The sequence below is a fragment of the Eublepharis macularius genome, chromosome 4, assembly GCF_028583425.1.
Source record: "Eublepharis macularius isolate TG4126 chromosome 4, MPM_Emac_v1.0, whole genome shotgun sequence".
Classification (NCBI taxonomy): Eukaryota; Metazoa; Chordata; class Lepidosauria; order Squamata; family Eublepharidae; genus Eublepharis; species Eublepharis macularius.
This window is the reverse complement of record NC_072793.1, coordinates 4,342,520-4,355,514: the sequence shown is the minus strand read 5'-3', so window position 1 is coordinate 4,355,514 and position 12,995 is coordinate 4,342,520. Positions and strand designations below refer to the sequence as shown.

Sequence of the window (12,995 nt, the reverse complement as noted above, 5' to 3'; positions counted from 1 at the left end):
GTAAGGTAAATATAAATCCCTTTTCACAGCTATTTTATCTGTACAGAAAAGACACAGATGATGATAAACAACAACGATTGTTCCGGGAGCTTGGTTCTTGCTTCAACAGTGTTTGGATGGAACCTGGTTCCACCGCCTTTCCTCCCTCTCTGCAGAGAATCGCTGGTAGCCTCAGGCGTGCTTGCGTTGATCGAGTGAGATACACCACAACTGCCAGCCAACAGATCACTTTTTGCACCAGCCGGACCAGATGCTTCTTAAAACCTGAACCTCCCAGCTAACCGGAGCAATGGATTCCCAGATCCGCCAGAACTACCACCGCGACTGTGAAGCGGCTGTCAACCACATGGTCAACATGGAACTCTACGCCAGCTACGTCTGTCTCTCCATGGCTTCCTATTTTGACCAGGATGATGTTGCCTTGCGACATGTCGCCAAATTCTTCCGATCACAGTCACATGAAGAGCAGGAACATGCTGACAAGCTACTTTGGTTCCAGAGCCAGCATGGTGGCCGTGTCCTCCTACAAGATATAAAGAAGCCAGAACGGGATGCCTGGGGAACCACTCTGGATGCAATGGAGGCAGCCCATCACCTGGAAGAGTGTGAACCAGGCCCTTCTGGAGCTGCACCGCCTGGCCAGGGAGACCCACATCTCTGTGACTTCCTGGAGACTCACTACCTCGATGAACAAGTCAAAGCTATCAAGGTCCCGGGTGACTATATCACCAACCTTCGGCGGCTGGGAACATCCCAGGGGGGCCTTGGAGAGTATCTCTTTGACAAGCACAGCCTAGGAGAGAGCAGCAGCTGAGCGTGGCATGCCCCCCCTCCATACCCCTGGGAGCACCACCTCTGTGAACCCACAGAACCTACCCACCACCATCACAGTTGCCGTGCCCCAGTCAAGGGGGTTGTACCTGCCAACTCTCAATTGGCATGCTTCCAATAAACAAGGGTTCACCAGTTTAAAAAGCAAAACAAAAACAACAACAACGATTGTTTCCAGAAAATCAGGCACATAACAAGGTAAAGGATTTGTGAGGAATACTTCACTACAGAACGTACACGTGGCTCTCAACTTCATTCCCCAAAGATTGTAAGTTTTCCTAGTGGGAACTAACATGTTGAACTGAAACTTAGTTAACATACGCAAACACTGAGGGGACATAAATAAATAAATTTGATTCCCCCTTCCCCAAACAGGTTATCTCAAAGATGTAGTTTTATTCTTTCTCTTCACAGTCTCTGGTTTTCAGAAACTGCCCAGGTAGATTTGGTACTTCTGGCTTTTACCAGGCTACTTATTTATCACCTAAACATAAGATTTTTTCCCCCTAATTAAAAAAACCTGGCTAAACTGGTGCCCTTATCAAGAGTTTCAGTTCCCTGGCCTTTTCCACATGGGTGTCAGGCTATGGATGACAGGATACAGCAGACAGATCTCTCGGTCACTGCATCAAGACACAGGTTCCTGGTTAAATAACTTTTAATTCAGAAATCAGATCATTTCCATATACAGGCCCACAGCTTACTTAGAAACAAGAAAGCATCTAAGCAGTACAACTTCCTTGAAAGGAACAGGGACTTGAGGAAAGTGCAGGACTAAATACCCAAACATTCCCCTCCTCCATAACCCACAAGTTTGAGTGGGAAGAAGTCTGGAAATCTCTGCTGGAGTTTATACACCAGCTAGACAAGACAGAAAGAGGAATAACAGAAACGGTAACATTTCAGACACCACAAGGTCATTTCGGTGCGCTTCAAAGAAATACGCAGATTACACAGCTACATTCTCAGGCAGGGAGAAAGAGAAACGAAAGTGATGCATATAGCATCTGCAATATAAAATCAAACCATAGTACTGACAATTAGCACCCCCTAGAACAATGACATGGATGGAGGGGTACAGACATACATGACAAACAGTGTGAGATGGGAGAGTTTCCCCCTTTCTGCTGCTCCGCGTGCACACGTACCTCCCTGTGGAGCAGAAATGTCTCCCCTCTGCACTGTTTTTGCACAGGGGAAAAGGCGCGAGAGAAAGGCAGGAGCTCTCCCTTCCCCAGAAGCAGATTTATGAGCCCAACTGCACTCTCTCTTTTTAAACAGAAACCTTCGCCCAACCTTCAGAGTTTTCTGATGAATTTAAGGTTCAGTTTCCGCTTGTCAACCCGGATGGGGAAATAACTGAAATAGCAGCAAAGTTTCTCTACAGTGCCAGGGCTATACGCCCTGACAAGTAATATTCTGTACTGGTTTTGCTGCACTGTTGCCCTGTTCCTATCTGTAATTTTAATCTCATTTTGTATGGACTCGTTTCTGTATTTAAAATCTTTTATTTTATATATGCCAATAAAGGCTTGCTTGCTTGCTTGCTTGCTTAAACAGAAACCAATCCCCTGAGCTGATCTCTGCTCAGAGAATGAGTTTGCTCCCTGGAGAACTTGTGAAAGAAGTAATGTGTAGAGAAAGCCTCCATTTCCAAAAACTACTTGCTGCCAGTTGCCAGGGTTAGGTATATCACAGAATCACAGAGTTGGAAGGGACCATACAGTCCTTCTAGTCCAACCCCCTGCAGGATGAGCCTAAAGCATCCTTGACAAATATTCATCCAGCCTCCTCTTGAAAACTGTCAATGAGGGGGAGCTCACCACCTCCCTAGGCAGCTGATTCCACTTTTGAACTACTCTGACCGTAAAGAAGTTTTTCTAATATCCAGCCGGTACCTTTTTGCATGCAATTTAAGCCTATTGCTTTAGGTCCTACCCTCTGCTGCCAACTGGAACAGCTCCTTGCCCTCCTCCAAATGACAGCCTTTCAAATATTTAAAGAGCGCAATCATGTCCCCCCTCAACATCCTCTTCTCCAAACGAAACATTCCCAAGGCCCTCAGCCTTTCCTCGTAGGGCTCAGTCTCCAGATCCCTGATCATTCTCATCACTCTTTTCTGCAACCCCTCAATTTTGTACACATCCTTTTTATAGTGAGGCCTCCAGAACTGCACACAGGACTCCAGGTGCAGCCTGAACAAGGCAGTATAGAGAGGGGCTATGACCTCCTGCGATTTCAATGCAATGGCCCTTTTGATACAACCCAAGACTGAGTGTGCCTTTTTTGCCATCACATCACACTGACTGCTCATATTTAGTTTACAGTCCACTCTTACCCCAAGATCTCTTTTGTATACACTACTACCCAGAAGTGTATCCCCCATCCTGTATTTGTGTTCCACATTTTTGTGGCCCAGATGTAATACTGTGCAATTATCTATGTTGAATTGCATCCTGTTCACAACCGCCCACTTCTCCAGAGTATTCAGGTCTTGTTGAATTTTAACTCTATCTACTTGGGTGTTTGCCACTCCTCCCAAATTGGTATCATCAGCAAATTTTATGAGTAGCCCATTTACCCCTTCATCCAGATTAATAATAAAAATATTGTTGTGGGTTACCCACAACAACCATCGTTCTCCGGCCGTGAAAGCCTTCGACAATAAAAATATTGAAAAGTACCGAGACCGACCCCACTGGGCACCTCCTTCCAACCTGATGAAACACCATTGACCACCACTCTTTGGATGCAGTCCTCTAACCAGTTCCCTATCCACTGAACTGTCCTATAGTCCAGTCCACAGTCTTCCAGTTTACCCATTAGAATTCCATTGGGGAACCTTATCAAAAGCTTTACTGAAATCCAGGTAAATCACATTGACAGGGTTCCCACGATCCAGTAAGCTTGTCAGTCAATCAAAGAAGGAAACCAGGTTGGTCTGACAAGATCTGTTGGGGACAAAACCATGTTGACTTCCCCGGATGACTAAGCAGTCCTTCAGATGCTTACAGATTGATCCCTTTAAAATCTGCTCTAATATCTTCCCTGTAAGCAATTCACATGGGACAAACCCAAGGGAAATAAACACAGTACTAAACAGTGCACTAAGTGCTACACCTCTGAAGATGCCAGCCACAGCTGCTGGCGAAACGTCAGGAACTACGATGCCAAGACCACGGCAATACAGCCCGGAAAACCCACAACAGCCAGTGCACTAAGTGTTGCATTTTGAATATTGTGAGTGTATTTAGCACTGTGTTTATTTCCTTTGGATTTGTCTCATGTGAATTGCTTACAGTCTTTTGGGAAAGCCTCTTCACGCTTGCTCTAATATCTTCCCAGCAACAGATGTCAGACTGACCAGCCTGTAGTTTCCCGGGTCATCCTTCTTCCCTTTCTTAAAGACTGGGATAACATTCGCTCTTCTCCAATCTTGTGGCACATCCCCAGTCCTCCAGGAGGCCTTGAAGATGATGGACAGAGGCTCTGCAAGTTCTCTAGAAAGTTCTTTGAGCACTCTTGGGTGCACACCATCTGGCCCAGGGGATTTGTATTCGTTCAGTGCAGCCAGATGCCTCTCCACAACCTCTCTGTCAATGTCAACTAGCCCTCCAGGTGTCCTGCCGTGTCTCCTACCATCTCTAGATGGGCTCAAGTTCTTCAGGGAGAAAACAGAGGCAAAAGAGTCATTAAGCTTGTCTGCTTTTTCTCAAAAAGAGTCCAGTAGCACCTTTAAGACTAACCAATTTTATTGTAGCATAAGCTTTCGAGAATCAGGTTCTCTTCGTCAGATGCATGGTACAGAAACTGGTCAAATATAGAAGAGGAGGGGGGAGGAGGGGAGGAGAGAGAAGATGCAGTTAGGGGGGGAGAGAGAGGGATGTGACCAAAACATTTCTTTGCTAGTAAATGTAAACATCTCCTTTTGGTGTGGGGATCAGTTGGCTTGCGTGAGGCTTCAAAGGAGTTTGCCGTGTTGGTTTGTAGCAGGGAACAAACAACAACTCCAGGGAACAAATTCACAATAGTTGTGTAATCTGTATATCATATGAAAGTGCAGAAGTGCAATAGTGCAATTATACAGTTAATAAATACACAATACAAAAATACAGTCATATTCAGTAAATCTATCATTTGAAAAATCTTTGTCGTCCGTACAGTTCGTTTCATTCAGTTAAAGTGCCAAGTGTCTTATTTTGATAGAAAGCCGGAGGTGGAGATTCATAGAGAGGTGTTATGTCATTCACAGTCCAATAATTTAAATTATTCAAAAAATGCCGACGGGAATGTGCAGGCAAGTACCATTAACCCGTTTCGTGAGTGAAACTCACTTCATCCTTGGCATGAAAGAATTCAGGACTGGACACACTGTAAATATAAAATGCAATCAGCAAATACATACATAATATTACATGTAAAAATACATTTGAAACTCAAATATATGTTCACTTACAATGTGTTACAATCTCCAGCTATGCTCTCCTATGGCTTGTGAAGAGGTGGTGCTAACGGACAAGTAATAGATTAGGTAATGACTGTGTATATATCTCTCATTCGGGGCCGAATCAATCAATGTTCTATCTAAACCAATTGCAGCTGGAGGAAGGTCCGGGGGAATTCCACTACTTACAATGAATCACAATTCTCATAGGAAACAAGAGTAAACAATCTCTAAGTTTAATCCATGCGGTGAAAGAGTATTAAGTTGGAAAATCCATTTGGATTCCAACTGCATGAGTACTTTACCTGTGTCCGAAGCATGTGGACGGTCTAGATGTTCAATGACAGAGACTTTAAAGTCATGGTGTGAGTGTTTACACTGGTGGAAATGGCCAACCAAAGGTGCTTCTATTACCCCGTTTTTTATCCTAGATATATGCTCTTGGATTCTTGTTCTAAGTGGGCGAATGGTACTGCCTATGTATAGCAAGGGACACTGGCATTGGATGATATACACCAAATTTACTGACTTACAGTTTGTAAAATCATGCCGTGCAAAGGTGCGGGTGGTCAAAATCTGATCAAGCCCCACCATGTGACTACATACATTGCATGTACCACATGCGAAATGGCCCTTAGGTATATTAGAGCGTGGGGGAGTGCTAGAGAATTCAGACCTAATTAGAAGGTCTCTGATTGATTTGGTCCGTCTGTAACCAACTGCCAGTCCCGATTCACACCCACGGACGTCAGCTATGAGGTGCCAATGCTGCCTTATAATAGAGGTGATCCTAGGGGCTAGGGGGGTATATTCCAGTCCCCACTTAATTTTATCATCCAGTCTCCTCAGTCTAGGAGTCAACAAAGTCTCCCTATCAGTTACATCAGAACGTGTCCTAGCTTGTTCAATAACATGGCTCGGGTAGCCCCTTGTGGCAAAGTTCTCCCCCAACTCCTTGCGCCCAATTTTATAAAAATATGGGTTGGTGGAATTCCGTTTAATCCTCAAGAATTGGCCCACGGGGATGTTGTCCCGTAAGCTTTTTGGATGAAAGGACTGGTAGTGTAAATAGGCGCATCGGTCTGTACTTTTCTTAAAGGGGCGCACTGCAAGCTTATTGTCCGTCTCTCGATAGATGGTGACATCTAAGTAGTCTATGCTATTAGTACTTCCAGTCCAGGTAAACTGGATCGAAGGGTGCCAAGTATTGAACCAATTACCCAGTTCCTCAGCGCACCCCTCTTCATTTAGCAAGACTATGACGTCATCTATGTATCGCCTGTAAAGGAGAATATGCTCTTTAAAGGGGTTTGAGTTGTCATTAAATATCCATTGGTTCTCCAAGGAAGACATAAATATATTCGCGATACTCGGGGCAGCAGCGCACCCCATGGCTACCCCTTTCAACTGGAAATAGAATTCGTCATTAAATCGAAAATAATTCTTCTCCACTATGATGTCTAAAATATTGAGAAGAAAATGAGTTGACGGTTTTTGGACATCGCGAGAAAGAAGGGCATCCTGTACTGCATGTCTTGCCTCATCATGAGGGATGGAGGTATATAAAGACCTCACGTCTAGGGACATCAGGTATACCGTAGAAGGAATATCCATAGACTCCACTAAAGAAATTAGAGACATAATTCGGTTTCGTTTTCTCAGCCATGCTGGACGCTCCTCTCGGCTGGTCCGGGAGGAAACGACCGGGCACCCTGACCGGGCGGCTGATCCGCAAGGATTAGCCCCCAGGACTCCCAGGGAGGGAGCCAGGGTCCGGGACGCGGCGGGAAGAATTCCCCGAAATCAATGCGGGGGGGGAATTGCCCGTTTGTCCCTATGGAGGCCGGCAGATGTGCGCGGCGCCTCGAGTGCTGCCGGGCAACATGTCCGAGGAAAGTGTGGAGTGGTAGGAGAGTATGCCTTGTGCTTGTAACATACTTATGACCAGTCCGAATTGTTTTAAGCCCAGGAGGAAGTGAGTCGTGGTACTCACGAAACGGGTTAATGATATTTGCCAGCAAACTCCCGTCGGCGTTCGTCTAATTACATTCATGATTTTGGACTGTGAGAATATATAAGTACTGTGCACAACTCCCTACCTACCGGCTCCCTTTGATGTACTGACAACTGGCAACTGGCACTTTATAAAAACCTTTCTGATGTTTCCGGACAACAAAATATTGTGATATATGTTTGGACTCTGTATTTTTGCACTTCCAAAATTTATATAATATATTCTGTATCCATGTTTGTATTTATTGCACTGTTTGCACTTTGTAATACAGAAAATTAGAGTATATTTTTGGCTCTTAATCTCTTAGAGCCCCGGTTTGGTTGTTTTGATTGCTATTGGTACCGGGGCCGCCCGTTGTTGTTTTTCCGGGCAACGAGAAACGGCAAGTAAAAGAAACAGGCGGAAGCCTGTAAACAAGCGAATCCCTTCTGTTCTACAAGCGTTTGTGAAGGAGAGGTTGATCTGAAGAAGACTCGCTCTTCCCCTTCGTTGAGTTCCAGAATTTTGTTGGCGCCCCCCCCCCCCAAATGGCAGCAAAGAAGAAAAGTCCCGCTCTCGGTAAGTCAATCTCGGCTACCTTACAGAAGGGGGAGTCGCTCGAAGAGTTGGTGCGCAGGGCGGTGGTGGAAGCCATAAAACCCTTTGTTGACAAGCTGAACGAAACTGATCAAAGGGTGGGCTTAATTGAAAGCGAGGTGAAAACCATTAAGGCAGCAGCGGGGGGGCAGAAAACTCTGCTCTGGAAAGTGCGTCACTTGTGAAGGCTACAAAAAAGGAGCTGAAGTTGGTGGAGAACCAGCTGATCGGGCTACAGGTGGAACGAACGCAGACAATTTTGCGTCTCCAAAACGTGAAAGAGGAGGAAAATGAGGATCTGTGGGATTTGGTCTCGGAACTACTGGCGACACCCGCGAGGACGACTAAAGAAGAGGTTAAAAGCGCCATTTTGGAGGTCCGTCGGGCTTCTTCAAAATATGCAACAAAGCGACAGTTGCCTCGTGAGATCATTATTGACTTTTCATCTAAAAAGATTCGGGACACCATCCTATATAACTCACACAATGCGGATTTGGACTTTATGGGTTTGAAAGTCAAGATTTTGAAGGACGTTCCATTTCTAGTCCGGAAACGGCGCTTTAAATATAAAAAGTTTGCAGCTCTTCTGAGGGACCATGGAATAAAGTACAAATGGTTATTCCCGGAAGGAATATGGTTCAGATATAAAGATCAGGCCTATAAGATATTATCAGAAGATCAACTAAAGGATTTTGAGAATAAAAACCCAGAACTCTGCTGCACCAAGAACGAAGAAAAGGAGGAGCCGGAGGGGGAGGAGGAGGAGGAGAGCATCGCAACAGCAGTTGCACAGAGAGAACTGCGTCCGGGGCCTAGAAGGGGGAGGAAAGTTTAATCAGAATTTGAAATGTTTATTCTCTGTATGATTAACCACTCCATCATTATTCTATGGAGCTATTTTTGTATTATGACAGTATGAAGGGAAACATTGAAGTGTAGTGTTTAGTGTTTGTAGTTCATTCCCCCCCCCTTTTCTTTTTCCACCCCCCTTTGTCCCTTCCCTCTCCCCTTTCCTTGGGATAGTCTGGTGTAGTGTTTTGTAGTTATGAAAAATAAAAAAAATTTATTAAAAAAAAAAGAAATTAGAGACATAGTATCTTTTAAGTAGGCAGGCGTATTTATAACTAGGGGTTGCAGGAAAAAATCCAGATAACTCAATAGAGGTTCCAGGACTGAATTGGAACCGGAAATTATTGGATGTCCGGGGGGAGGGTGTCCTGGCTTATGGATTTTCGGTAATGTATAAAAGACAGGTATTCTGGGGCTGGGGTTAATCAGGGCATCTCTGGTCTTTTTATCTATCTCATTTTCCACCAACCCCTCATCCAAAACAATCTTGATGACCCGTTGGATGTGTGAAGTCGGGTTGATGGACACCCGCTTGTATTCTGTCTCGATATTAAGTTGTCTGGTACATTCCTGAACATAGTCACATGTATTCTGTATGACAATGCCCCCACCTTTGTCCGCGATCTTAATGACTATGTCTTTGTCATTTTTGAGCCCCTGCAAAGCCTCCCACTCCAATTTAGAGAGGTTATATCTTTTATGAACCCTTCCAGATTCCAATTTAGTCACATCCCTTAGCACCACCCTTTCAAAACTGTCTATCATAGGATCAGATACATTAGGACAAAACGTTGATTTATAAGTCACGCCCGTGGATGCTGGGGGGTCCCCCTGCCGAAAGAGGCTCCTAAGTTTAATCAGCCGTATTAATTTGAAAAGATCCACTCTTGTCCGAAACGAATTATATTGGGGGGTGGGCACGAAGCCCACACCCTTATTAAGTGCCGATAATTCAGAAGCAGTAAGAGTCCTTGAGGATAAATTAAAGACTAAGTTCTCTTGTAAGGGCGTTTCTGGCGGTTGTACCCTCTCCCTAAAAAAGACCGCGATGGCACATTGCAGGACCTAAGGCTACGGGTACTAGTGCCCTCGTCTCCAGAAGTATCTGTCTCAGAGGGTTCCGTTGTTTCAAATTCGGAGTTCACTGCTATATTCTTAGCCCACGAAACCTTTTTGCGTGGTCTCATGTACATATCCTCCTTCCATAGGTAAATCCTACCAGATGTGTAATCCCTCCTGTCCCGTTCGAATTTTCTAACCTTAAGTTCCTTCAATTTCTCCTTGCTCTCAGCAATGTGCCGGGCAATCTCCTTTGTTCGTGAATTAAACTCTGCCTGGGAAACCTTGGACTTCAATTCCATGGCAGTCCTATCAATTTCTGTAGACAAAGTATCAGCTTGGGCATTAGAAGTCTTTATGAGGAGAAGCATAAGATCAAACGCACACTTATTTAATATCGCCGCCCATTTAGCTTTAAAGTCCTCATCCTCCTTAAACATCCCCGGCGGCTTGTGGACCCGCAAGCCCCGTGGGATGAACTTATGAACTGAATAGTCAGTTAAAGAAGCCGCATTGAGCTGCAAGCGGCACCGTTTCAATTCCAATTGTTCTAAGGTAGACCAATCCTCCAGCGGAATTGGAGCGTCAGCCCCCAAGAGGGAAGAGTTACAAGACAAAATTGCCTCCCTCTCTTCTGTGGAATATGCAAAACACTCGGCTAAATCAGCCATACTGCCCTGAAAAGTCTAAGGAGGAAAAAATACGGGCAACCCTGGAACGTCAATAACAGGGAACAAACAACAACTCCAGGGAACAAATTCACAATAGTTGTGTAATCTGTATATCATATGAAAGTGCAGAAGTGCAATAGTGCAATTATACAGTTAATAAATACACAATACAAAAATACAGTCATATTCAGTAAACCTATCATTTGAAAAATCTTTGTCGTCCGTACAGTTCGTTTCATTCAGTTAAAGTGCCAAGTGTCTTATTTTGATAGAAAGCCAGAGGTGGAGATTCATAGAGAGGTGTTATGTCATTCACAGTCCAATAATTTAAATTATTCAAAAAACGCCGACGGGAATGTGCAGGCAAGTACCATTAACCCGTTTCGTGAGTGAAACTCACTTCATCCTGGGCATGAAAGAATTCAGGACTGGACACACTGTAAATATAAAATGCAATCAGCAAATACATACATAATATTACATGTAAAAATACATTTGAAACTCAAATATATGTTCACTTACAATGTGTTACAATCTCCAGCTATGCTCTCCTATGGCTTGTGAAGAGGTGGTGCTAACGGACAAGTAATAGATTAGGTAATGACTGTGTATATATCTCTCATTCGGGGCCGAATCAATCAATGTTCTATCTAAACCAATTGCAGCTGGAGGAAGGTCCGGGGGAATTCCACTACTTACAATGAATCACAATTCTCATAGGAAACAAGAGTAAACAATCTCTAAGTTTAATCCATGCGGTGAAAGAGTATTAAGTTGGAAAATCCATTTGGATTCCAACTGCATGAGTACTTTACCTGTGTCCGAAGCATGTGGACGGTCTAGATGTTCAATGACAGAGACTTTAAAGTGTTGGTTTGTAGCAGCAGAACAACCAGACCATCCAATTCCAATGCAGTATGGGCCTTCGATGACCACAGCTCTCCCCGTCAGATACATCTGACAAAGAGAACTGTGGTCCCCGGAAGCCCACGCCAGGTGCCACTGGGCTCCCCCAGACCCCGCCTCTGTAAAGGAAATCTGTTACCTTTGGTAATGTGATAACCATTCATAGTCCCTATTCAGTCCCAGCTTGACAGAGTCAAATTTGCATATGAATTCCAATTCAGCAGCCTCCCGTTGGATTTTGTTTTTGGAAGGTTTCTGTTGAACCACAGCGACCTTTAAGTCTTTGATGGAATGTCCTGGTAGATTGAAGTGTTCTCCCACTGGTTTCTGGACGTTTCCATTTCTAATGTCAGATTTGTGTCCATTTATTCTTTTGCGTAGAGGTTGGCTGGTTTGTCCAATGTACAGAGCAGAAGGACATTGTTGGCACATGAGGGCATATATCAGATTGGAGGATGAGCAGCTGTAAGAGCCAGAGACAGTGTAGTTGATGCCATTGGGTCCTGTAATTGTATTCCCTGGGTAGATATAGGGGCAGAGCTGGCATCTGGGTCTGTTGCAGGGCCTGGTACCTGTGCTGGTGACTCTGCTAGCCGATTCATGATGGTAAGTGAGAAGTCGTTTAAGGTTGGGGGGTGGCTGTAGGCAAGGAAAGGTCTTCCACCCAGGGCTTCTGAGAGAGAGGTATCATTTTCTAGGATGGGTTGTAGCTCACTGATGATACGTTGGATGGGTTTGAGCTGGGAGCTATAGGTGACAACCAGTGGTGTTCTGTTGTTACTTCTTTTAGGTTTGTCCTGGAGCAGACTGTTTCTGGGTACTAGTCTGGCCCTGTTGATTTGTTTCTTCACTTCATTTGGTGGGTACTGTAGTCCCAAAAATGCTTGTTGTAAATCTCTTAAGTGTGAGTCTCGGTCGAGAGCATTGGAGCAGATACGGTTGTAACGTAAGGCTTGGCTGTAGACAATAGACCGAGTGGTATGTTTAAGGTGGTAGCTGGAGGTATGTAAATATGAGTATCGGTCTGTTGGTTTCCGGTATAAGGTGGTATAAGGTGGTATTTATTCGCCCATTATGTAGTTGTACAGTGGTGTCCAGGAAGTGTACTTGTTGTGTAGAGTGGTCCAGGCTTAGGTTGATAGTAGGGTGAAAGTTATTGAAGTCCTGATGCAGAGAAGTTAGCCGTGTTAGTCTGTGGTAGCAAAATCAAAAAGAGTCCAGTAGCACCTTTAAGACTAACCAATTTTATTTTAGCATAAGCTTTCGAGAATCAAGTTATCTTCGTCCTGATGAAATCTCTCAAGGGCTTCCTTCCCATGGGTCCATATGATGAAGATGTCATCCAGGAATCTTAAATATAATAGTGGTTCCAGTGGATGGGAGCTGAGGAAGCGTTGCTCCAAGTCCGCCATGAATATGTTAGCATATTGTGGTGCCATGCGTGTGCCCATGGCTGTGCCATTAATCTGTAGATATAAGTTATCACCAAATTTGAAGTAATTGTGAGTGAGTACGAAGTGACAAAGTTCAGTGGCGAGGTGTGCTGTGGTTTTGTCCGGGATAATATTCCTTATGGCTTGCAGCCCATCCGCATGTGGGATATTGGTGTATAAAGCCTCCACATCCATAGTTGCTAGGATGGTGT

At 44.5% G+C, this 12,995-nt stretch overlaps 1 pseudogene; it reads left to right on the top strand.

Moving 5' to 3' along the window:
• Nucleotides 1-272: 272 nt before the first annotated feature.
• Nucleotides 273-834, top strand: LOC129328580 (ferritin, higher subunit-like; annotated as a pseudogene).
• The last annotated feature ends 12,161 nt before the right edge of the window (nt 835-12,995 follow it).